This window comes from Mesocricetus auratus, unplaced genomic scaffold, assembly GCF_017639785.1.
Source record: "Mesocricetus auratus isolate SY011 unplaced genomic scaffold, BCM_Maur_2.0 Super-Scaffold_6731, whole genome shotgun sequence".
NCBI classification, from domain to species: domain Eukaryota; kingdom Metazoa; phylum Chordata; class Mammalia; order Rodentia; family Cricetidae; genus Mesocricetus; species Mesocricetus auratus.
The window spans coordinates 16720517-16746142 of NW_024429185.1; the positions used below are offsets into that span (position 1 = coordinate 16720517).

At 36.3% G+C, this 25626-nt stretch overlaps 1 protein-coding gene across 3 annotated transcripts in view; it reads left to right on the top strand.

Moving 5' to 3' along the window:
• Positions 1–7757: 7757 nt before the first annotated feature.
• LOC101844738 (disintegrin and metalloproteinase domain-containing protein 29) overlaps positions 7758–25626 on the top strand; it is a 30263-nt gene continuing 12394 nt past the window's right edge. For 2 of the 3 annotated variants that reach the window (XM_005075206.3, XM_040742297.1), the window contains exon 1: positions 7758–7883. The gene's annotated coding sequence lies outside the window, so the exon portion shown is untranslated. Of the gene's footprint in view, positions 7884–22731; positions 22819–25626 lie in introns of all 3 variants that reach the window. The other variant, XM_040742296.1, reaches the window with a different exon arrangement.

Sequence of the window (25626 nt, forward strand, 5' to 3'; positions counted from 1 at the left end):
TATAGCACTACTTCCCAGAAAAATACCAGAAATAAATTGTGAGCAATAAATGAATTTGTGTAAAAATGCAATAATATATATATTAAGAGCCATAAAGTATAAAGTGTGCTAAACTATGTATTCCCATATTTTGAAGCATACAGGTAATTCCACCAAATACAATGACTTTAATTTAATGATTAATAAGAATAAATTTGTGATTGACATATTTCTCATTACTTAACAAAAGCCCACTGTCCTAAATAAACAAAATGGGTCTTGTACTCTGTATTACTCCAAATAGACCAATGATTTAATTAGAATAAAAGTTGCTGTACACTTGTATTATACTGCAATAAACATTTTCATTATTGATGTGTGTGGCAGTTTAACTACTTTCTATTTATAGGAAGTCTATTTAATTATTATGGCCTTAATCAATACAATCACTGCATCTCTATGTGGTGGTATTTTAGAGCATACACAATGCTTTTATTTCCATTTTGTACATTTCATTACGAATCATGTTTATCCGGAGCAGTTTTTTATGGTCTATTTTTCCTTTATGATTAGCATAATATTTTGGTACAAACATAATAATAGAAATGTTGCTTATTTCTTGTTTCAAGCTAAATGTTTTCCCTTTTTAATTATTGTAGGTATAGTTCAAACAAAATGCACAATTGTATTGTTTGTACTGTTTGCAACAGATATATATATGTATTATATGTATACATAATATATATATATATGTTCTCTGCTTATACCAATGTAAACACATAGGTTTACATTACATGTTATCTGTGTGTAGTTGCTACCACTTTATTTTGTGAAATTTTACATAAATATATGCTTTTAAATTGTTAATTTTTATCTTTCAATATTTATTTAGCCACTTCAATGAAGGAAACATTAGAAGTGCCCATTGTATCTATTGACTTCATATCTTCAATTTTCCTTCTGGAAATCATTTCATTAATTACTAAGTCTGATAGCTTATCAGTATAACACATTTAGTAGTAGGGAATACATTATTTCAAAACAACACATTGCTTTTATACTGTATTAATGACTACTATTTCACAAACTTAAAAAATGTGGAGGTGTTTATAAAAACAAAAGCAATGACAGAGAAAAAACAAGCATGCCATACAGTAAAACATCTCCAGAAATAGCAAACAAAACCAGACAAATAAAGAATTTTGAGGGTTTTTTCCCTTTTTTAATTTAAATTGGAAGCAAGCCTGTTTTACATGTCAATCCCAGTTCCCTCTCCCTCCCTGCCTTCCCTGCCTACCAAAGAACCCCTATCCCATCCCCTTTCTGCTCCCCAGGGAGAATGAGGCCTTCCATGGGGCATCTTCAAACTCTGTCATATCATTTGGAGCATGGCCTAGGCCCTCCCCTGTGTGTTTAGGCTGAGAGAGTATACCCCATAGACTTCCCAGGCCTCCTCCCTGACTCCCACGTTCAGGGGGTCTGGATCAAGCCAGTGCTGGTTTCCCAGCTATCTGTCTGGATTCCATTAACTCCCCCTTGTTCAGGTCAGCTGTTTCTATGGGTTTCTCCAATCTTGTCTTGCTCATCATCCCTCCCTCTCTGTAACTGGATACCAGAGTTCAGTTTACTGTTTAGCTTTGGGTGTCTGCTTCTGCTTCCAGCAGCTACTGGATAAAGTCTCTAGGATGGCATATAAGGTAGTCATCAATTTCATTATTGGAGAAGAATATTTAAGGCCTGCTCTTGATTATTGTTTAGATTGTTAGTTGGTGCCAATCTTGTAGATCTGTGGACATTTCCTAGTGCCAGATTTCTCTTTAAATCTATTATGACTCCCTCTATTATGGTATCCCTTTTCTTGCTCTCCTCTATTCTTCCCCTGACTCAATCTTCCTGTATCCTCATGTCCTCCCCTCCCTTCCTCTTCATCCCCTTCTCTTTCTTCTAACTCCCTCTCCCCTTTCCCCATGCCCCCTAAGAGAGACAGACATACATGGTCCCCCGGAGAAGGGGAAAGGGACAAGATTTCCTGAATTTCGAGTTTTGAGGTGAAGTCAATCATTGAGATTATCACAAAAATGGAAGTATTCTTAAAAAAAGGTATTTGTTGCATGCATTAACTTTTGTAGACTCTGATTCATCAGTCTGTTCAAAAATTACCTGCCCAGAGTTCTTACCTTATGCATGTTTGAGTTAGTGTTCTTAATTCTGCAGAATACATCCAAACAGAAATACAAAAGGAAGGGAGAAATTTATGTATAAATTAGCTCATAGTTTATTTTAGTGTTTTTCCTATGTATACATTTTACTGCTGAGCATTTAGTATTGTATAGCCAATATATGCTTGTCTTGGAAAAGACCATCTCTCCCGGTCTTAGCTGACATTCATTGTCTATAGCTCTTCATCTAGAGGTGGGGCCCAGTGAGAATTCACTCATCCATGTAGGAAAGTCACCTGACAATTTCACTGGTCAGATCTTGCTTAGATAGGCATCCTGATGAGATCTCCTGGGTGGGAACTTCCTGTCCTCTACACAATACAGCCTCACAGGTGTCATGCTAGTCCTCCGGCTTTTAAGATCTTTACTCCCTCTCTTCCAAGATGTACCCGAGTCTTTAGGTGTATGTGTTGTGTCATAGATGTAGATGTATTATCTGGGGATAACCAACACATGGATTTTGAACAGTTAGAGGTTTCTGTAATGAACTCTGCTGCAAAAAGAGGTTTCTTTGATGATAGATGAGAGCTACACTTGTCTGTGGGCATTAGAATGCAGTGAATGTTATACTGGTTTATGAAAGTGGCTCTAGTAGGCTCTCTCAGTTCTGTGACCCCCACCAGCCCTGGGTAGTGGACTGAGTTTACCGTGTCATAAATGAATTCCCTCCTACTGAGTTAGCCTTAAATCTAAGTAGAAGGTGGCTCGTTATCCCCAAGATGTTAGTGCAACTCTGAGCCTTCGGAACTGTCTTGCCATGCAGGTCATTGTTGTAACCTATGCTTCACAGTTGGGTAGTGCTACTGATTGCTTTACCCCTTGGCAGCTTGGATAAATAGTTCCAGTGAGCCTCCTAAAAGAGTTTCTGACTGAGATTTTACCTATATGGATATGCCAAGTGACAGACATGAACGAAATGAGAGCGAAAATATTCACAATGAGAGAGTTCACTTCTGACTGTTAACAGATGGATTAACAATATTAACAAGTAAAAATTTATAAAATGCTTCTCAGTGGTGTGAAAAGGAGCAAGAACTGATGATAAAAAGACATCAAGTCTTTTAATCAAAAAATATGTGCATAGATAGGAAAACTTTCATTTATGATAACTGATCAAATTAGCAAAGTAGAGGTTATCTAATGTTTGAACAAGAAGTTGTATGCTGGAAATAAGAAAAAGTATTTTAAAATTAGCTAAAATCTTTCAGTAAAAGAAAATTCTCATCTTATTCTTTCTTTGTCCTTATCGAGCTCTCCAATTTTACTAGATGACTCAAATCAAACTGAGGCAAATACAGTGTGGATGATGAGAGTAGATTGTGTGGGCTGGATATGGGTATAGCTTCACACCAGGTTCCAAGAAGCAGCTAAGCATTGCTTACAATCATGGTCTTTAATGTTAGTGACCATGCTTTGCAGTCTTCATGCAAAAACCTATTAATTTCTGATCTGAGAAGCTATGAAATTTGGATCATCAATTCTACTTAAATCTCAAATGATGTAAGATCAAATGAGATCATGCTTTCAAGGAAAGTAAATAGTGCTTTGTACCTATTAAGATCACTTCAAGTTTGTGTTAAATGAGTAGATGTAGATATGCCCCTTTTATATTTGACATGTCCCATGGGATATTAATAATATATCAACTTCCCAGAAAAGGAAAGATACATCTTCTTGCTTCTAGTGGCCATAGAATTTGCAATACCTCAGTATGATATCTTATAAATTTGTAAACTATGTTATAATCACCATAGATATTGGGAAATTTTAATTTAAGTAAATACTGTAAACAAAAAGAATACTGTTAACAGTTTAGCGTGGTGGTAATAGATTTACCATAATTTTGTTTTCTCTTGTAAGTCTACCAATTTAGACAGTGATGAGATATGATTCACATTGGCTGAAAAATATGGAACAGCTCTATATAACTGATAAAAATAAATGTTCATAGAGGAAGGTACTTAAATATGTATGTAATCATATCCCAGTTATGTAAATAGTGTTAAAACATTTACGCAAATCTGTTTAAAATTATGTCACATTATTGACAAGGTAGATGATGGATGAATGCTCTATGAGCTTATAGGTATTTTAAAGCTAACACTTTCTGACAGGTGTTCCTATTATGTAACACTAATGTTACCTCAACACTAAGATATACCGTATCAGTGAAGATACTTAATCACAGGCCAAAACTAGTATCCTAATTAGAATTACACTAATGAGCAACTGTGAAGGCAATAGTTCATTCGCATGTGAAGAAAGCCAATTTTGATTTAATCATAATTTAAATGCTAATTTGAATGCACTTAAGTATATTCTGTAAGCATAAACTAAATTATTATCACTATTTTACTGGCTATTGTGTATCATTTAGTTAGCAATCACGGCATATTTGAGTTTAGAAAATGTGATGCCCTTAGTTCTAAGGATTGCTAATGTTTTTTTTTTCCTGGAACACAAATTACATTATATAACAGTTTCTCAGGCTAACTTGGGAATTTCAGCATGCATGTGACCACAGTGCTCTCAAGGTGGTGCTGTTTGGGAGCGACATGAATGGAGGGAGGTGCAGTGTGTGCTGAGTAGTTTTCAGAAGTAATATAGTGTCATTTGACTCCTCGGCATCACCCTGGCTGGGGCTTGTCCCTGTGAATGCCATAGGAATCTATGATGCTACTGAGGATGTAGGAATCAAAACAGGTTCCTGTTTCAAAGCTGTTGCAAGCTAGAAATATGAAGTCGCAAAATGGATGAGTTTATTACCTCCTTTATTTGCTGTTCCATATAAGTTAGTGTGTCTGTCACATGTTTGTTCTCCCTCAAATGAGCTAGCTGAAGATGAGTAGTTCATTTTTATGTTGGTGTTATTTTGTGTATGAGGCTAACTCCAGCAGCCATCTCTGTTCAGACACCTTGCTGGAAGGGAATAATTTTATGATTTTAAATTTGTATATTTGATAAGTGTTTCTAATGTAATGTTTTTATGCTTTCATTTGATTAGAAAATGTGTATGTTTACTAATTTAATCAAGACGCTAAATATATATATATATATATATATATATATAGAGAGAGAGAGAGAGAGAGAGAGAGAGAGAGAGAAACATATTCCTAATTATATAAAGACAACCTGCTCAATCCATTTAAAGTTACTTGTATTGTTTCAGGGCTGACAGCTTGGCATTGTACTTTTCCTGGAGAAAGACTATTTCACCAATTTGGTTTTCTTTACTGATTATACTTATGGATATGAATGGAAAGAGATTGGTATAAAACTTTAGAAACAGCATTTTCATATTATATGATTTGTAAGATGTTTTCCATAAATATAGTTTCAAAATGAAGTACATTATTGAACTAGGTCCCTATTTATGATGAAACACATTACAACATGATTTTGAAACACAAATTTATTATCTTGTAATTCTGGAAGCAAGAAGACTGTAACTAATTCTTCATTTCTAAAATATGATTAATATAGACTTTTGATTGATTTATGTCTCCCATCCTAGTGGGTTAAATGGTAATCGTGCAAAAATATATCTATATTCTAATCATTGGAATAATGAATGTTGCCTTCCATGGAAACAGCCTTCTGAAGATATAGTTAAAGGTGTTGTGATATGGAGATTGCACTGTATGTTCTACAGAAAAGAAAGACACAGTTGTAGGACAAGAAATAAGGACAATCTATAGAAACTGGGCAAGGAAAGGCACAACTCTTCCAAGGAGTCCTGATGATGGATAAGTTTCTGTCAATCATTGTATCCAGATTGATCTAGAAATAGGAGACAATAAATTCCTATTTTGAATACCACTATACTTGGAGTAACTTGTCACAGTATCCCACCTTTTGGTGCTATCTTTCCTAGACTCCAGCACTTTTAGCTAGAGTTATTTTAGAATTATTTTTAAGTTCTGTATTCATAGGTTAATATATTTGATTCAGGTAACACATTTTCATACTATTTAAAACAATGTATAGATTTAGTTTTATCCTTTTAAAATGTCAGTGTCATTCTTCATACAAGCACTTTTGAAAAACTAGAATTGATTATAGAATGATTTTTTTTTAAAAAAATCCTTCCTGTAGTTTGGATTTAGAACGACTCTGACAAAAGTCTGTATGCTAAGGGATAATCCTTGCACTTTCTGGAAGTGATAGAAACCATAAGAGGTAGGGTGTGATGGGGTTTAATTTGTTAGAGGGAGTCTCCTTGAGATGATTGTGACTCTTTGTCATTTCCAATCCTGGCCTTAAGGTGATTGGATTTGTGCCACCCTTGCTTCCTGCCTGCTGTGTGGCCTTATCACCAGCCTAGGAGCAACAGAAACATCTGGTTATGACCTGAAACTTTAAAACTCAGAATCAAAATAAATATCTTGCTTTTAAGACAGCTATCTCAAGCATTTGTTATAATGGTGGAACGTTACCCCAGAATTATGCCAAGTATTCAAATCAATCGTGAATTCTTGAGACTCACTTAGTTTTCTTCAATGCTTTTTCATGTTTTAACTGAGATGTTGTTAAACATCCAAATTTTGTTTTTCCTTTTCCATGATAGTGCTAATGTTGGCAAGGAAGTGGCTGAGATTTCTTTTGTAAGCATTTTGGTTTGTCAGTCTTTTCTTACATCCAAATAAGATCTGATGAATGCTTCCTCTTACAGATGGCTGAAGAGACAGCAGACTATTTAGACCTCCATTTTGCATCAAGCACAAGTGTCTCTTGGACAGACTAAGGTCCAACTGCTTTTTTGTTGAGTTCCCAAATTCTGAATGTTATTTGTTTGCTTGCTTTCATCTTGGTTTCTTGTAACTACGTGTTAATATTTGAAAATCTCTGTCCTTGATGGAAGCCTAGCCTGTCTCATCACTAAGACACTACTGTCTTTCTTTTCATTGTTTCTGTCCTGTTTCTCTTACAAATATTTGAGAACAAGTTTTTATGGGAAGTAAAAAACAGATCCTATAATTTTATTGCTTGATCCAGCCTAAGGATGTTTTTAATTCCTTTTGATACAAGAATCTTTCAAAGAAATGTTCCAATTAGCAGATCAACTCCCTGCTGAATATCTGAAAATGTCTTTTGACAAAGGAGAATAGGTTTCAGGGTATATTGTTGCTGCAAAGATAATGTTTTCATCTGATTAATCAGCACAACCCTTTATAAGTATAATTTTTCCACATTAAGATGAATGGGTGTTGGAAAAATACTTACACTGTTGTAATTAATAAATAAATGCAAACTAAAGAAGAGATCATGAAGTTTCTGTAATGAACAGTTAAATACCTAATATTTACCTTAAATTGTAAGGATAGATTTGTTTACATAGAAAAAATAGCTTAAAGAATTTTGGTGGTATCTTTTCTAGTCACCATTACTTTTAGCCAACTTTATCATGAGATCCAAAGCTTTAATACTACAGGGAACTGTAATGGTAAAATATTTATTATTTCTGGTGACCCATGACAGCCATCTTCGGACCTTTACTTATGGAACATTCTTTCCTCTTTTATGACATCACATCTATTTAAGTACATGGGAAGCTGTAAGGGTCCAGTGTAAAATAGAAACTCACCTTCTGGCCTGTTCCTGGACATCTTGGAGAACACCTTTCATCATAAGCAGGCCATAAGTAATTTAACACGCACACACCTGTACTGTTAGCACAAATCACAGGTAAAAGAAATTACCTTTCTTCTGGGGATATGTCATAGTAACTTTGCAATATTACATGGGATTAAGTTATTAACTTCAAACTGTGTCATAAAAAATTAAAAGATGGTCAAATAATTTGTTCAAATTTCAAGTATCTAGATCTAGCTCAACTGCTTCTCTGTAGTTGTAAATATATTTTATCTTTAGTGTATAAGGTCAATTCACAATTTTGAGCTATACATTTTTCCTGATTCTTTTGGTGTCTTTTAGCTAAAAGAGTTATTTGCTTTCTATCTCATGGAAAAATAGATGATGCTCATAACTGACCCTAAGTTTTATTGAGACACTGATTTTTTTAACAGAAACATCAACCAGGATCCCAAGCACCTTCAACTTCCATATATTCAATTACACAATAAGATGATCTTTGTTTGAATTACTTTAATCTATAGCCCACACTGACTGGCATGCTTTATCTGCTATATATAGTTTCTATAAATTTTCTGAAAAGAAGGATAAATCATAAAATTAAAGAGGATTATAGGTAATGCTTTATCAGAAGAAGGTAAATTTTTCTAGCCTGATTGCCTATTACTGAAAGTAGATAAATTTCCCATAGTTTAGAAGATTTACAACCTGGACAGTGGTGGCACATGCCTTTAATCACACCATTCTGGAGGCAGAGGCAGGCAGATCTCTGTGAGTTCGAGGCCATCCTAGTCTACAAAGCTACACAGAGAAACCTTGTGTTGAAAAAAACAAAAAAGTAAAAAATAAAAACATAATGACTCCTTGAGTGATACTAGCTGTACCAGACAATAGGTTCCCAAATGCATCAATTTTCTATTGCTGCATAGAAAATGAGCACACACTTAAGAGCATATGATAATAATTGCTACACATGGTGCAGTTTCTGTATAACAGGAGGAGACAAGTCAAGACTTAGCTGTAATCCCTGTTCGGTCTCACAAGTCAAAAGCAAGGTGTAACCACCTTACAGCAATTCGTTCTGGAACTCTATGTTGGTTGAAGTGTTGTTAATATTGAGAGAATTTAGTTCCTTGTGGTAATACCACTGAGTATCTTAGCAATAGCTCTGTACTAATGTACTCAAGACTGTCTTTTGTGTATCTTTGTGGTCACCTGGATACTCCCCTGCGTTTATGATTTTCATGTGATTAAGTAAGTCTCACTCAAAACCAAGTGACTTGTAAAAAATTAGAATAATCAAATTACTTTTACAAAATTAGACCACCAACATATAATATAACATGACCATTCAAGTCCAAAAACCTTGCCTAGAAATAAGAGGAGTAATTAGAGAGGACATTCACACTATTGAATTCTAACAGTCCATTTAGCGTCATTCTCAGAAATTGAAACAGCATCTGTCAGTTAGGAAGTCTTTGATAAAAAACAATCTCTTGCCTGTGATTTTAAGGCATTTTTTCAATTTAAATGTTTCTCTTTTTAATTGTTAATTTGTGTAGATTTGGGTGTTAGAGGTGGATTGAAATTAGAGGTGGTTGGGATTCACCTAACTCATGCGCTCAACACTGAACTATGAACTCCTGTCCTCTACAAGAACAAGATGTGCTCTTCACTCTACAGCCGTCTCTCCAGCTTTGGCATTATGGTCAAACTTCCGTCTCTCCAGCTTTGGCATTATGGTCAAACTTAGCTCGACCACCTGCGATGTGTCCCTTCTGTCTAAATCCTGTCACCCATTCACATGAAAGAGATCAAAACAAGTCAAATATGCATTGACATATGAATTGTAACCACTCAGAAGTCACCACTGACCAATGTCAAACAAATGATTTATTTTGGCATAAGGTCAAAATCCTGCTTATTTAAAGATAGCATAGAGAGTCAAAAGAAACATCCATTGAAATGATTTGTATGAGTTTTCAATCTACTCCAACTGGTGTCTTAGCTTGCCAACTTTCACTTCACTGTTTCCAAACAATTAAGTAAAATGCAAACTTTTGCTGTGTCCTTTTCCCTACCTTCAACTTATAATAATCTAGTATTTTCATAGTACTACTCTTCTTTCACTGGGATATGAACGTTCTTGTCTCCCTAAGTGCTATTCTTTAATTGTATCTATAAAAATACACCAATCAATATACTAGAGCATGCATAGAATAGTGTATTTCATCTTTTATGTTTGTAGGTCACATATTCTAAACAAAATCCACAAACAAATATATATATATATATATATATATATATATATATATATATATATGGTATAACACCATTGATAATCCATGAGGGTACTTTTACACAAACCAGATTGCTGGGTAGTCTCTATCATCCAATTTTCAGAAAGCTTATACTATTAATATGATATTAATATGATTTAACTTGCCACTAACTTATGACCTTTCAACACATGATCATTTGAATTGGACAGCTCTGAAAGAGAACACTGCATAGAGTACTCTTTCTGTCTGTCTGTCTGTCTCTCTCTCTCTCTCTCAATGCCCTCTAATGCTCTATGATTACTTTCTGTCAACTAATTACTAAGTCAGCCTCCTGAACAATGGTAATTTTATTTAATCAATGCAAATGCAAACTCAGGGTTCACAGTGTGATCAACTATCCCCCAAAAGAAACATACATTGTAAATACTGGAGAAGGTCATTATGTAAACTAGTAATAGAAAGGCTTTGTAACAGGCTGTGACTTTGTTAAGCCTTTTAGACAAAAATACAATTAATCTAATTAGGAGCATCAAATATAAATGGCTAGTAGACTACATTTATCTTTAATTTTCAATTGATAGGTTTTGTATTAATGTGGGTATGTGGTAATGTTTGATATTTTTGCTTATGGTTATTTTATACAACAATTTCATCAGGCTAATTAATGTATCAATCACTTTGTTGATTATTTTTACTGAGAACCTTAAATTATAAATAGATACTGATTAAGAATGCCAACATTTCAGTTAGACTAGAGTAATAACTTTTATTACTCTACTGCACTATATTATAAATTGCTTAAAATAATGTATTTAGTAGTTCAAAAACTGTTAAAAGAACAAACTTTTTAGAGATAGGGTGTCTCTATGTAATCCTGGCTGTCCAGGTACTCCATCATTAGCCCAGGCTGACTTTGAACTCACCAAGTACTGAGATCAATGGTATGCACCACCATACCTGGCTAAAATAACAAACTGTTCATGTTTAGGGTACTGTAGTAATTCTAGTGGATCCATAGGAGGTATTCTTGCCTAAAAAGGGAACATCAAAACCATGGGGAATATCCTGGATAACTATTACAGCAAGTGAACTGTCCTGCTTCGAATCTCAGTATCTCAAATATTGCAAAAGACCCTACTTTTGAAGAAAAGCTTAGACAATACTGTAAAATATTTTACAATGTCAGTCTTTGGTTTCAAAGGCAGAAAGGTATATTCATAATGTGGAAATAATGTCTGGCTTCCTTCCATGGCTGCTTGCTGGCTTCACATGAAATCTTTAAAGCATTTTGTGATACATTAGCCATACATGCAGAACAAATTGGCCAGTTTTCAAACATTAGTGAGGAAATATATTTATCTGCCTGTTGTGACACTATCTTTGATAAGTGGTACTAAAGAATTGTTTTATGTTTGATAAACCTGGAGGGTATTTTTCATGTTTTTAAATTAGAAATATGCATGATTCAAATGTCAATCCCAGCTCCCCTCTCATTTGTCCCTCCACCAGTCCTCCAGCCCCTCCCCCCAATCCCCACATCATTCCCCAGGGAGGGTGAGGCCCTACTTGGGTGGTCTCCAGAGTCTGTCATTTCATCCAGGGCAGGACCTAGACCCTTCCCCATGTGTCCAGGCTGAGAGATCACTTCTCCATGTGGAATGGGCTCCCAAAGTTCATTTGTATGCCATGGTGACCACTAATCTATTACCCAAGGCCCCAGGGATTTCTGAGGCCTCCACACTGACACTACATTCATGGAGTCTGGATCAGTGCCCTGTTGGCCTCTCACCCATCAGTCTGAGGTTCAAGACCTTCCCCCTTGTCCAGTCAGATGTCTTTGTGGGTTTCAAAATGGCCCCTTTGCTCATTACTCCTCCATCTCTGTCACTGGATTCCAGGAGGTCAGATCAGTGATTAGCTGTCTTTGCTTCCATCAGTCACTGGATGAAGGTTCTAGGATGTCATATAAGGTAGTCATCAAACTTATCATCAAGTAGGAGCTATTAATTTTAGTCTCTCCACTATTACTTAGTTTTCCAGGTGGTGTTATCCTTGTAGGTCTCTGGAAATCTCACTAGTGTCAGCTCTCTCATCAAAGCTATAATGACTCCAACTATTATGGTATCTCTCACCTTGGTCTCCTCTATTCTTACCCTGACTCAACCTTTCTGCTACTCCATGTCTTCTTCTACCTTCCTCTTATCTCTCTCTCTTTTTCCTGGTTCTCTCTCCCCTCCCCCAATGTTCCCAATCTGCTCAGGAGATCTTGCCTCATTATACTCTCTGGGGTATCATGCATATCTCTTGGGAAACTCCCTGTTTCCCAGACTCACTGACCCTGGGATTGTAGGCTGACACTCCTCTAATCCATGTCTAGAATCCATATATGAGTGAGTACATACCATGTTTGTCTTTTTGTGACTGGGTTACCTCACTCAGGATGGTTTCTTCTAGTACTGTCCAATTGCCTGAAATTTCAAGATTCCGTTGTTTTTTTTTCCTCTGAGTAGTACTCCATTGTATAATTGTACCACATTTTCTCTATCCACTCTTCAGTTGTGGGGCATCTAGGATGATTCCAGGATCTATCTATTACAAATAATGCTGCTATGAACATAGTAGAACAGACATCCTTGTTGTATGAATGGGCATCTTTTGGCTATATGGTTAAGAGTTGAATTTCTGGGTCTGGTGGTAGACGGATTCCCATTTTTTTGAGGAATCTACATACTGATTTCCAAAGTGGCTGTACAAGTTTGCACTCCCACCAGTAATGAACAAGTGTTCCCCCTTCTCCCCATCCTCTCAAGAATAATCTGCCATTAGTGTTCTTCATTTTAGCCATTCTGACAGAAGTAAAATATCTCAGGATTGTTTTGATTTGCATTTCCCTAATGTCTAAGGATGTTGAGCATTTTCTTAACTGTCTCTCAGCCATTTTAGATTCCTCTATTGAGAATTCTCTATTTAGTTCAGTCCCCCACTTTTTAATTGGGTCCTTTAGTGTTTTGACGATTAGCTTCTTGAGTTCTTTGTAAATTTTGGATATCAGCCCTCTGTCAAATGTGGGATTAGTGTATATCTTTTCCGAGTCTGTGGGTTGCCTTTTTGTCTTGTGGACCTTGTCCTTTGCCTTACAAAAGCTACTCAGTTTCAGGAGGTCCCATTTATTAATTGTTGATTTCAGTGTTTGTGCTACTGGTGTTACGTTCAGGAACATACCATACCAATTTGTTCACAGGTACATCCCACTTTCTCTTCTAACAGGTTAAGTGTGGATGGATTTATGTTGAGGTCTTTCATCTATTTGAACTTAAGTTTTGTGCATGGCAATACACATGGATCTATCTGCAGTCTTCTACATGCCAATATCCAGTTATGCCAGCACAATTTTTTGAAGATGCTATCTTTTTTCCATTGTATAATGTTAGCTTCTTTGTCGAAAATCAGCTGTTCATAGGTTTGTAGATTAATCTCAGGGTTTTCATTTCGATTCCATTGGTCTACCTGTCTATTTTTGTGCCAATACAATGCTGTTTTCAGAACTATAGCTCTATGATAGAGCTTGAAGTCAGGAAAGGTGATGCCTCCAGATATTGCTTTGTTGAGAAGGGTTGTCTTGGCTATCCTGGGGTTTTTGTTTTTACATATAGAGTTGAGAATTGTTCTTTCAAGGCCTGTGAAGAATTGTACTGTGATTATGATGGGGATTGCATTGAGTCTATAGATTGCTCTTGAAAGGATTGCCATTTTTACCACATTGATCCTACCTATCCGAGAGCATGGGAGATCTTTCCATTTTCTGAGGGCTTCTTTAATTTCTTTCTTTAAAGACTCTAAGTTCTTGTGATACAGGTCTTTCACTTGTTTGATTAGTGTTACCTCAAGTATTATATGTTGTGTGTGGCAATTGTAAAGGGTGATGTTTCCCTGATTTCTTTCTCAGCCGTCTTATTGTCTATATACGATAGGGCTACCGATTTTCTTGAGTTGATCTTGTAGCCTGCCAGTTTCTGAAGGTGTTAATCAGCTGTAAGAGTTCCCTGGTAGAGTTTTTGGGTTAATTATGTAAACTATCATATCATCTGCAAATAGTGAAAGTTTGACCTCTTTCTTTCCAATTTGTATCTCCTTGATCTCCTTTTGTTTTCTTATTGCTCTATCTAGAACTTCAAGTACAATATTGAAGAGTTATGGGGAGACAGGACAGCCTTGTCTAGTTCCTGATTTTAGAGGAATTGCCTTGAGTTTCTCTCCATTCAGTTTGATATTGGCTGTTGGTGTGCTGTATATAGCTTTCATTATGTCTAGGTATGTTCCTGTTATCCTAGATCTCTCCAAGACCTTTATCATGAATGGGTGTTGGATTTTGTCAAAGACTTTTTCAGGATATAGTGAGAAGATCATGTGAATTTTTTCTCAGTTTGTTTACATGGTGGATTAAATTGACAGATTTTCGATGTTGAACCATCCCTGCATCCCTGGAATGAAGCCTACTTGATCATGGTGGATAAGTTTTCTGATATGTTCTTGGATCTGATTTGCCAGTATTTTATTGAGTATTTTTGCATCAGTGTTCATGAGGGAAATTGGTTTGAAGTTCTCTTTCTTAGTTGTGTCTTTGTGTGGCTTGGATATCAATGTTATTAAAACATTTGGAAAAGACCCTTCTGCTTTTTGCATGGAATACTTTGAGGAGAATTGGTATAGGCTGTTCTTTGAATTTCAGGTAATATTTTGCACTGAAGCCATCTGGCCCTTGGCTTTTTTTGGTTGGAAGACTTTTGATGACTGCTTCTATTTCTTTAGGTGTTATAAGTCTATTTAAATAACTTATCTGTTCTCGATTTAATTGTCAGGTGATATCTATCCAGAAACTTGTCCATTTCCTTTAAAATTTCAAATTTTTGGAATACAGGTTTTCAAAGTATGGCCTGATGATTCTCTGGATTTTCTCACTGTCCGTTGTTATGTCCCCCTTCTCATTTCTGATTTTGTTAGTTTGCGTGTTCACATTCTGCCATTTGATGAGTTTGGATAAAGGTTTGTCTATCTTGTTGATTTTCTCAAAGAACCAACTGTTTGTTACATTTATTCTTTTTATTGTTTTCCTAGTTTGATTTCAGCCCTAAGTTTGATTATTTCCTCGTGTCTCCTCCTCCTGGGTGAGTTTGCTTCTTTTTGTTCTAGAGCTTTCACTTGTGCTGTTAATTCTCTAGTGTATCTATTCTCCAGTTTCTTCATGTGGGCACTTAGTGCTATGAACTTTCCTCTTAGCACTAAAGTGTCCCATCAGTTTGGGTATGTTGTGTCTTCATTCTCATTGAATTCTAGGAAGTCTTTAATTTCTATTTTTTGTTTTACTTCCCAGGAGTGGTATAATTGGGCATTATTCAATTTCCATGAGTTTGTAGGGTTTCTTCAATTTGTGTTGTTGTTGAACTCTAATTTTAAAGCATGGTGGTCTGATAAGATACATGGAGTTATTACGAATTTTTTGTACCAGTCGAGGTTTGCTATGTTGCCATGTGTGTGGTCATTTTTTGAGAAGGTTCCATGTGGCGCTGAGAAGAAGGTATATTATTTTGTGTTTGGATGAAATGTTCTATAGATATCTGTTAAACCCAATTGGGTCATAGCTTCTATAAATTCCTTTGTTTGTTTTTTTTTTTTGTTAAGTTTCTGTCTGGTAGTCCTGACTAGTGGTGACAGTAGGGTGTTGAAGTCTCCCACTGTAAATGTGTGATGTCTTATGTGTGGTTTGGGTTTTAGTAATGTTTCTTTTACGAATGTGGATGTCTTTGTATTTGGGGCATAGATGTTCAGAATCGAGACTTTATCTTGGTGGATTCTTCTTGTGATGAATATGAAATGACCTCCTTCATGTCTTTTGATTACTTTCAGTTTAAAATCTAGTTTGTTAGATATTAGGATTGCTACTCCAGCTTGTTTCTTGTGACCATTTCATAGAAAAATCTTTTCCCAGCCTTTAACTCTGAGGTAACCTCTGTCTTTGAAGCTGAGTTGTGTTTCTTTTACGCAGCAGAAGGATGGGTTCTGTCTTCAAATCTATTCTGTTAGCCTGTGCCTTTTTATGGGTGAGTTAAGACCATTAATATTGAGGGATGTTAATGACCTTTTATTGCTCGATCTCATTTGTTTTGGAATGGTTGTTCTTGGTGAAATTGTATGTGGATTTCCACCCCATTTCTCTTTTGGCTGTTGGTAAAGTGGGTTATCTATTGCCTATGTTTTTCTGGTTGTAGTTAACTTCCTTGGACTTTTGTTTTCCTTCCAGAACTTTCTGTACAGCTGGGTTAGTCGGTATGTATTTTTTAAATGTGGTTTTGTCATGGAATACCTTCTTTTCTACATCTATAATGATTGAAAGCTTTGCTGGGTATAGTAGTCTGGGCTGGCATCCATGATCTCTTCATGTTCACAGAATATCTATCCAGGACCTTCTGGCTTTCAGAGTATCCATGGAGACATCAGGTGTAATTCTTATAGGTTTGCCTTTATATGTTATTTGACCTGTTTCCTTTGCTGCTCTAAGTTTTCTTTCTTTACTATGTATATATTGGATCTTGATTATTATATGTTGAGGGTACTTTTTTGTGTGGTCCACTCTACTTGGTGTTCTGTAATCTTCTTGTACCTTCATTGGTGTGTCTTTCTTTAGGTTGGGAATGTTTTCTTCTATTATCTTGTTGAATATGTTTTCTGTCCCTTTGAGTTGGTTTTCTTCACCTTCTTCTATGCATATTATTCTTAGGTTTGGTCTTTTCACAGTGTCTCATATTTCCTGGATATTTTGTGGTAGGGATTTGTTAGGCTAAAGATTTTCTTTGATTGATTAATCTATTTCTCCTTGTGTGTCTTCAACACATGAAATTCTCTTTTCCATCTCTTTTATTCTGTTGCTTATGTTTGTATCTGTAATATCTGGCCATTTCCCCTGTTTTTCTGTTTCCATCATTCCTTCAAACTGTATTTTTTGTTCTTTTTTCTTTTAATTTTAAATAGCTTGCTTCACACAGACTATGTATTTTAGTGTTTCCATGTAAGCTTTCAATCCTTGTACTGTTTTAATTGTTCCTTGTAATTTTTGCTTTGGGTTTTCCTCCCTTTCTTGTATTTGTTCGATTTTTTGTTGCTTTTTTTCTATTTTTTGCATTTTTTTGGTTTGTTTTTTCTTCCATTTCTTTAAGGGATTTTCTCACATCCTCTTTGAGAACCTCTATCATTTTCATGAAGGTGTTTTTAAGATCATTCCCTTTTGCTTCATCTGCATTGGGGTGCTACTGGTGTAGAATATCAAGACTCTAGTGGTGTCATATTTGTTTTTCTCTTGCTTAGTGTGTTCTTATATTGCCTCTCCCCATCACTTCTTCCAGTGGGTGTAGAAAGAGTCTCTTCCTCTCCCGCTGGTTAGGTGACCAGAGTTCCCTTTCAGTGGGTGCAAGCAAATCCAATACTCTCTGGCCTCTGCTCTCTCTCTCTTCTTCCCTCTGCCCTGAGTCTGGGTGGAAGTGGACCAGCTCTCTTTCTTAGGCTCCTGGTTGCTTGGTCGTCCCTCCAGGGATGAGTCGACCTGGCTGCAGTCCCCAAGCCAGGGGATCTGAGAGAGGGCAAGTAGGAGGAATTCGGGTCTAAGTGGGGGCTCCAGTGCTCACCTCTGCTCTCTGTCCTGAGTGTGGGTGGAAGTGAGACCTGGAGGGTATTTTGACATAGATCAGATCACAAGGTGGATCTAACAACCAATTTCTATTACCCTCACAGACACTAAATATCTGTTATCTAAACTTGTCATGGGGCATATTCCTCGTTAGAATGATTCATGCCTGAATGTTAAGAGATGACACCTTCAATTGTATTCTCAGTAAAGGAGACTAAAATATTTTCTATATAAATCTTTTGTATATTTTTAAAACTTTACTAAACATGCAATACATCTAAGGTATATATCAAGTACAACTCAAAATAGTCACAAGAATAAACTATGTGCATATAGTAGCATATATTGTACTCACATATGTATATAAGTTGGATTTTAAAATATTTTCCAAGCGTGTCTGTCTCTCTAGCATATAGGAGCAACAAAAATTTTCAATAGTATTAGTGTCTGAATAGACTCCTAATACAATAACAGTAGAAATAACTGAATGTGTCAAGAAGGCTGATTCATAGATTTCTATAACAATTTTAGGGTCAGGTTCACCTGGAATATTGAATTCTAACCATTAAATTTACATATGATCATTTTGGATGTTAGAGAATTGGTTTGGTAGAAGTAAATATAAATATCAAAATTTATTAACCAGGAGGGTACCTTCTAAAATTATATAAATTAAAAGGTTTAAAACATATCACCATAGAACATCAATACCATAAAGAAAATTACCTATAGTATTTCTTTACAGCTCTAATGATGGCAAAGGACAGTCAGGTTGGATGCTGTTGCCTTGCCAATCAGATAATTGAAACCAAACAGCAAGCTTGCTCCTTAAACTATGAAATAGATAAGCTAATAGAATGCCATAGCTATGTTCAAATTATCTGGAGTAGAAGTTGTTGAAGCCATACACAGGAAGGAATTGAATAATTCTGACGAACTGCTGATGGCTACATATAAAATCCTATCAGAGCAAGAAACTCCTGAGGGCAGATGACACCTAATGACTGTTCTCTCTCATTTGTTGATTTACTTCTATGAACTACACCAAATTATCTTGGTAAACCAGAAACATTCATAGTTCAAATGGGGTCATGGAGGAGGAAAAATATTTTAAATAATCTCTGTGTATTCTTCATCAAATTAAAAGCCATAATGTTAGGAGAGACTTTGACAGACCTATATCTCACATAGGAGGAAGACATTTCTCCCCATGATGGTCTCTACATTTCCTAGTTCACCTAAGGGTATGAGTGAGATAAGGAACTCATGTAAAGGTCACTGGTAATAGCCAAAGTTACACTAAGTATTTAAAATTTCATTTTAAACGTATAGTTGACTTGGCCCAGTTACCACTATGTTGATAGGGTTCCTTTACAACAATACAATAAATAGAATAATTGAAAGATTCAGATTTCAGATGAGGAAGATTATTTTTGGAAAAGTCCAAGAGAGAAAAATGAATTAATAATGGTAGAAATGGGGCTGGAGTGATGGTTCAGAGGTTAAGAGCACCCAGCTGTTCTTCCAGAGGTCCTGAGTTCAATTCCCAGCAACCACATTGTGACTCAAATCCGTCTGTAATGAGATCTGGCACTGTCTTCTGGCCTTCAGTTGGAACGCTGCATACATAAAAAATAAATCTTTAAAAAAATAATGATAGAAGAATAAAAAGTATATGGACAGCTATAGTCAAAGTAGACACAATTTGACTCCATGGATAAAGATGAAGTGTATAGTGCTAAGTGAAAGAACCCAGTCTGAAAACAGTGCATGCTGTATAATTTTCCATGAGATTCTAGAAAAGGCAGTTTAAAAAAAGAAAGAAAAATGTGCATGTTCAAAGTTTCTTGGGAGAGGAGAAGCTCAATTCCCCAGTCCCTTCAGTGTGAGCCATGTACAGTGACAGCCGTACAGACAGCATGGCATGGAAATACTGTAATTTCATAGGGGAGAATTTGAAGAAACACTATCAAGTTCAGGTGCTTACGATCAGTAGTGCCAGGCATATCGACAGCATAAATGCAGTTAATATATTAAGGACAAACCATTTCATGCTTGTGGCCTTTCTTCCAAAACCACATATCTCAGGGAAATTATGAAATAAATCAAAATCATCAAAACAGTAATTGAAAGAGTTTCTTTCAAACCATTTGTGCTGGGATCGTCAAAATTCTCAGAATCATGAAAAACAAGGATGAAAGTAGCCAACAGAGACAGGAAAGAGTAAATAACTGAGTGGAACTTGGTGTCCTGTGACTTCGGACCTCAAACCAGGCATTGTGTAAAATTTAACGAAATCTGAAAATGTTTTCCTTGTAGTATTGCTGTTTAATTATGCCAAAAAAGATAACTACGAGGTATGAGAACTCTGTATGAATATAAGCCTAAACATAGTTTAAACAAAATTCTTTAATAGTCATAGAAATTCATTTTCATATAATCATGCCTCTCCAGGTGGTTTAAAGTGTATCTTCTATGACATACAGGCATGAAGTGTCTCACAACAATATAGTGTGTGTGTGTGTGTGTGAGAGAGAGAGAGAGAGAGAGAGAGAGAGACAGAGAGACAGAGAGAGAGACAGAGAGAGAGAGAGAGTACTCTATGTAGTGTTCTCTTTCAGAACTGTCCAATTCAAATGATCACTAAATAATTAAATCTGGAAGAATTTTCAGACTTCTTTTTCTTGTGCCAAAATCAATATGCCAGAAAAAATTATCCATTTCAAAGGGAAGTGGCTACCCAGATTGTTAAATAAAGACCAGGTTTTCTGAGAAATAGAGAGCAAACAAGATGGAAAACAAAATATTAGATGAAAACTAGATGCAATAGCTGCTTCAGAAGGTTTAAGAAATATCTAGATATTCAGGGTCTGTTCTCAGTCTCTCATAGTCAGCTTGGACTGTCAACTCGGCAAAGCCCAGAGTTATTGGAGGGAGACTCAGTGGGGAGATTGCTTTGGTTAAATTGGCCTGTGGACATGCGGGGCATTTTTTCCTGGTTGTTAACATAGAAGGACACAGCCCACTGTGGGCGGACCGACCACTGGGCAGGTGAGCCTGTACCTTGTAAGAAAGGTGCCTGGTTGAAGGGACTCTGACCAGCTCTGGCAGGTCCCTTCTTATGAATCCCCACTCCCATCCCTATTCCCCTATTTGGCTACTTCCTCCTCCTCAGGCTGACTTCCAAGGTTCAAAAAACAAAGTACTAAAATTCAGTAATCAAAAGCCCCCTTTGGCTTACCTAATCAACATTCCCAATTAAAATGAAACACCTTGTCCTAATACAGGGTTTCCCCTTCACCTTTATAAACCACCATTTGCCTTTGGGTTCCATTGTCTCCTCTCTATCCAGAGACAGTCCTTTGTCTTCCCATCCTGGCCCCAGGAAACGCCCCTTCCCCATCTCCCTTGTTCCTTTATCCCTAGTTCTCTATCTCCTGTCTTTGCCTTTTATTCCCTACCCCTGTCCCCACTGGGGCTAAATAATCTCCTCTGTGCTGAGAACTTGGTCTTGGGGATCCTGAGCCTGTACTTTTCCTTTCCCTGGCCATAAGATGGGGAACAAGCCAGTAAGCAGCTATACTGCGTGGCTTTGGCTTCAGATGCTTCCTTTGAGTTCCAGCTTTAGTTTCCTCAATGATGGGCTACAACCTGTGAACTAAGATGAACCCTTCCCTTTACTAGTCGATTTTGGTCAGTGTTTTATCACAGAAGCAGAGGGCAGAATACTGTCCTTCCAGCTTGCCGAAAGAGAAATCGAATTGGAGTATCAGGTATAGATGTTTCTAGGCATGTGAATGACAGCAGAAAAGCTTCACACCCTTTGGAATGAAAATTGACTTTCCTTTAAATTTACTCTTTCTTGCAAAATAAGCACTCCTCAGAAGTACTTGGGTGTAAGTTTTGCAGGACACAAAAGAATATAATTTGTAGGTCTTTGCATAGTCAAAAACAGCTATAAATTTGAGAAGATGTGTTTTTGCCCTCGATAGAATATTTTCATCTAGTACACTGATATAACGTTCATTGTACTAAATATTTAATGTCTTACATTATCTTGTTCAATTACCAAATAATCTGCCTCAGTTTTGTTTCTGTTGCTGCTACAAAATCTCCCAATCAAAGCAACTCAAGGGGGAGGAGGAGGGTCGGGGGTTAACTCATAGCACCAAGATACAACCCATTGTTGTGGGAAAACCATACCTGTAGGAGCTTGAGAGAACTGTTCACATTATCATCATCAGTAAGTACAGATGAATGAATTATTGCATGTACACTTGCCATCTTAGCTATGGTTTCTATTGCTGTGGAGAGACACGATGACCACGGCAACTCTTATAAAGGAAAACATTTAATGAGTTGGCTTACAGTTATAGAGGTTTTAATCCATTATCATCAAGGTGGCAGGACATGGTGGCATGAAGGCAAACATTGTGCTGAAGAAGAAGCTGAGAGTCCTACATCTTCATCTGCAGGCCACAGGAAGTGAACTGGGATACTGGACATGGCTTAAGCATATATGAAACCTCCAAGTCTACCCCCTACAGTGACATGCTTCCTAATAATGCCACTCCCTATGTGCCTATGGACACAATTACATTCAAACTCCCACACTTGCACTCAGCTAGATTTCCTTACTCAGACACAGTTAAGGGTCCCCTGTCTAGGAAATGGTATGAGTCTTCCCAATTAAATAAATATAATCAAGACAACACCCCCATAGACATAGCCACAAGTAAAGCTGATCTACACAAACCCTTTTTTAGATTACTTCAGCAGGTACTTCCAAAGTATGTCAAGTTGACAATTAAGATTAATCATTATATTGCATACACTATGAGTAGGCATTTCCACAGCTTTAGAAAAGCAGGCAAATATTTGAGAGTGTTTTCTGTACTCCGGTGTTAGTTGCCTGGAATGTTGCATGTTGCACCATTACTATAAACTGATGCTCAGAGCCATGTCTTTTTTTTTTCTTTAGGGAACTTTCTGTTCTTCACAGGATCCAAGGTCAATTCTCTGTAGCCACATTATGTAGTTTACAACTACTTGTAACTCCAATTCCAAGGTATTTGATGCTATTTTCTATCCTCTATGGTGCTCACACACAGTTTACATTCACTCACACAGAAAAATACACATATACATACACTTCATTTTTCATGGTGAAAACACTGCTTATAACAAACTTCCTCAACTATCATTGCTCTAAATTTGCGTCATTTTTTTCTGCTCATTCAGACCCACTTCTTAACATGGCCTTTTACTCATAAGTAAACAAGACTACACACTCAGGATACTCATATATCAGTAGGGTTATATTGCAAATATTTTCTCAAGCTCCAAAAGTGCATAGTTATTGAGCTTTGCTAATGCCTTAGAATACCAGTTTTTAACTTCTGTACTGAGACTAGGCAACAACACTAGGAGAATTTTGTCAACAAAAATGCTGTTTTCCAATTTGGGCAATGTAAATTTCTGTTAAAGATCTATAATGCTATAAGTTATACTGTGCATGAGTTTGTTTTTCTTTTGCTCTGAGAAAATTGTAACCAAAAAGCAAATTGGGCAATAAAGGCTTTATTTGGCTTGTAGGGTAAAATTGTCATCAAGGGAAGCCAGGTCAATACCTTACCTCACAGCGGGAATTTGGGGCCAAAAAATGAGGTAGAATTATGGAAGAGCACTTTTTCTGACTTGCTCAGCTCCCCTTCTTCTATTGTCCACCCACCTGTAAACGATGGAGGCACCTAGAGTCGGCTGGCCCCTCATATGTCAATTGTTAATCAAGAAAACGCCTCACAGACATTGCAGCAGGCCAATCTCATAACAATAGTTTCTCCTATTCCAGATGAATCTGGGTTTACATCAAATTGACAGTTAAAGCTAGTATGATGTATATGGCTATAACTTTTACTCACGGTTTTATTTTCTTACTTTTACTCAAATGGCTTTATTTTCTTACTAATAATGATCTCTTACTTGTATTTGATATGTATTGAGAACTCACAAAGTTTTTGTTAAGAAAAATCCCAAGTTAAAATATAGGACTAGTTCAGCAGATACATTGCTAAAGAATAAACATAAATATCAAATACATATATGAAAGACATTCATCCTTCATTTGTGAAATGCAACTTAAATCAAACTAGAAATATACTTTAACAATTTCTAAGTTTTGAGAATCTCATTAGTGTTATATTTGCATCATTCCTCCCTCCTGTGCCCCCTCCTTATTAAATTCATTATCTTTTCCCTTATCACTGTTTCATATATAATTATATGTCAGTATATATATATATACATGTATATATTAATCTGCTGAATCCATTTCATGATTCATACACACATTTATTGATGACTACAGAGTATTGGATAACCTGTAAGAGAGTTCATCATTGAAGAAAACTGATTCTCTTACTCTCAGAAGTCATTAACTAGCCTATAACTCTTCACCTAGGGGCGGCTTCTTCTGTGATGTACCCAACCCACATTGGCATGTCAACTGGTATTGCTTATTTAGGGACCACACTGTTGACATTTCCTAGGTGTGGCTTTCTTGTCTTATATAAGAAACACAAACTCAATGCCAGTTTCCTGATCATGTATCTCTTCTGGTCTTTACTATTCTATGTTACTTGAAACTTAGGTGTAAAACTTTGTTGTACATGTGCTCACTGAGACCAAGAACACCACATTCAGATATTCTTTGGATTTTGGCCAATTGTGGATTTCTGTAATGGCATCTTTGATGAGGTAGGAGAGCTAACTTACCAAGCAGGACCAGCACAGTAGATCCAAACCTAGAAAGCTTTTTCTCTTGGTCACTTCTTTTTATCATCATTATCATCATAATCATCATCATCATCATCCTTCTCTCATGCAATACATGCTAAACAACCACAGCCTTCTCTCCCTCCACTCCTACCAGTTCCCCATTACCTCCCCTCTTCCTCAGATCCACCGATCCTTAATATCCCTTCAGAAAAGAGCAGGCATCCCAGTGATATCAACCAAACATGGCATAACAAGATGCAATAAAACAATAAGACTAGCCACAAAGTCTCATATCAAGGCTGGAGCAGGCAAAAAGGAAGAGTACCAAGAGCAGGCAAAAAAGTCCTGGGGTACTACTTCTCTCAGTGTTAGAAATCTTAACATCTTAATAAACTTTTTAGAACTGCTAAAACACACACACACACACACACACACACACACACACACACGACACTAATCCTATTAAGATTGTGGAGAAGCAGAAACATTCATTTTTGGGAGGATGCAAAATACATAGACCTATTGAAGATGGAGCAAACGGGAAAAAAATGAAATTTTAATAGTTTGCTTCTGAGAGTCAATAATTCCTGATGTCTTTGTCTTTAGTTTTGGTGCCTCTCAGTATTTTTTGTTGTTTGTTTAAAAATAACGTTTCTAGAATAATCGGTCAGTGCAACCATAACCTAATCACTTGATGTGTCTGACAAATGTCAGGTTAATGTAGATATTGCCCAATATAGTGAAGTATTTTCCCTATGGGTCTGTTTGCTGTGTTAGCACTTAAAAGTAACTTGTATTCCCCTGAACTGATATAAAATAAGAATTAATAGAATATATCTAGGTTAACAGCTGAAATTATTTTTTATTTTCTAATTTTTGGAGATATTATTGACATCTCTCTCTTCCTTTTTCTCCTTCCAAACCCTTCTATATACCCATTCTGGCTCTTTTTCAAATTCATGTCTTCAAATTCATGTCTTGAAATTCATGTGTTCTTCTTTTATTAATTGTTATTACAAGCCTAAATATATATGTGTATGCACATAATTTCTAACTATAACTTGCTCAGTTATAGTTATAATGATACTTTTATACATGT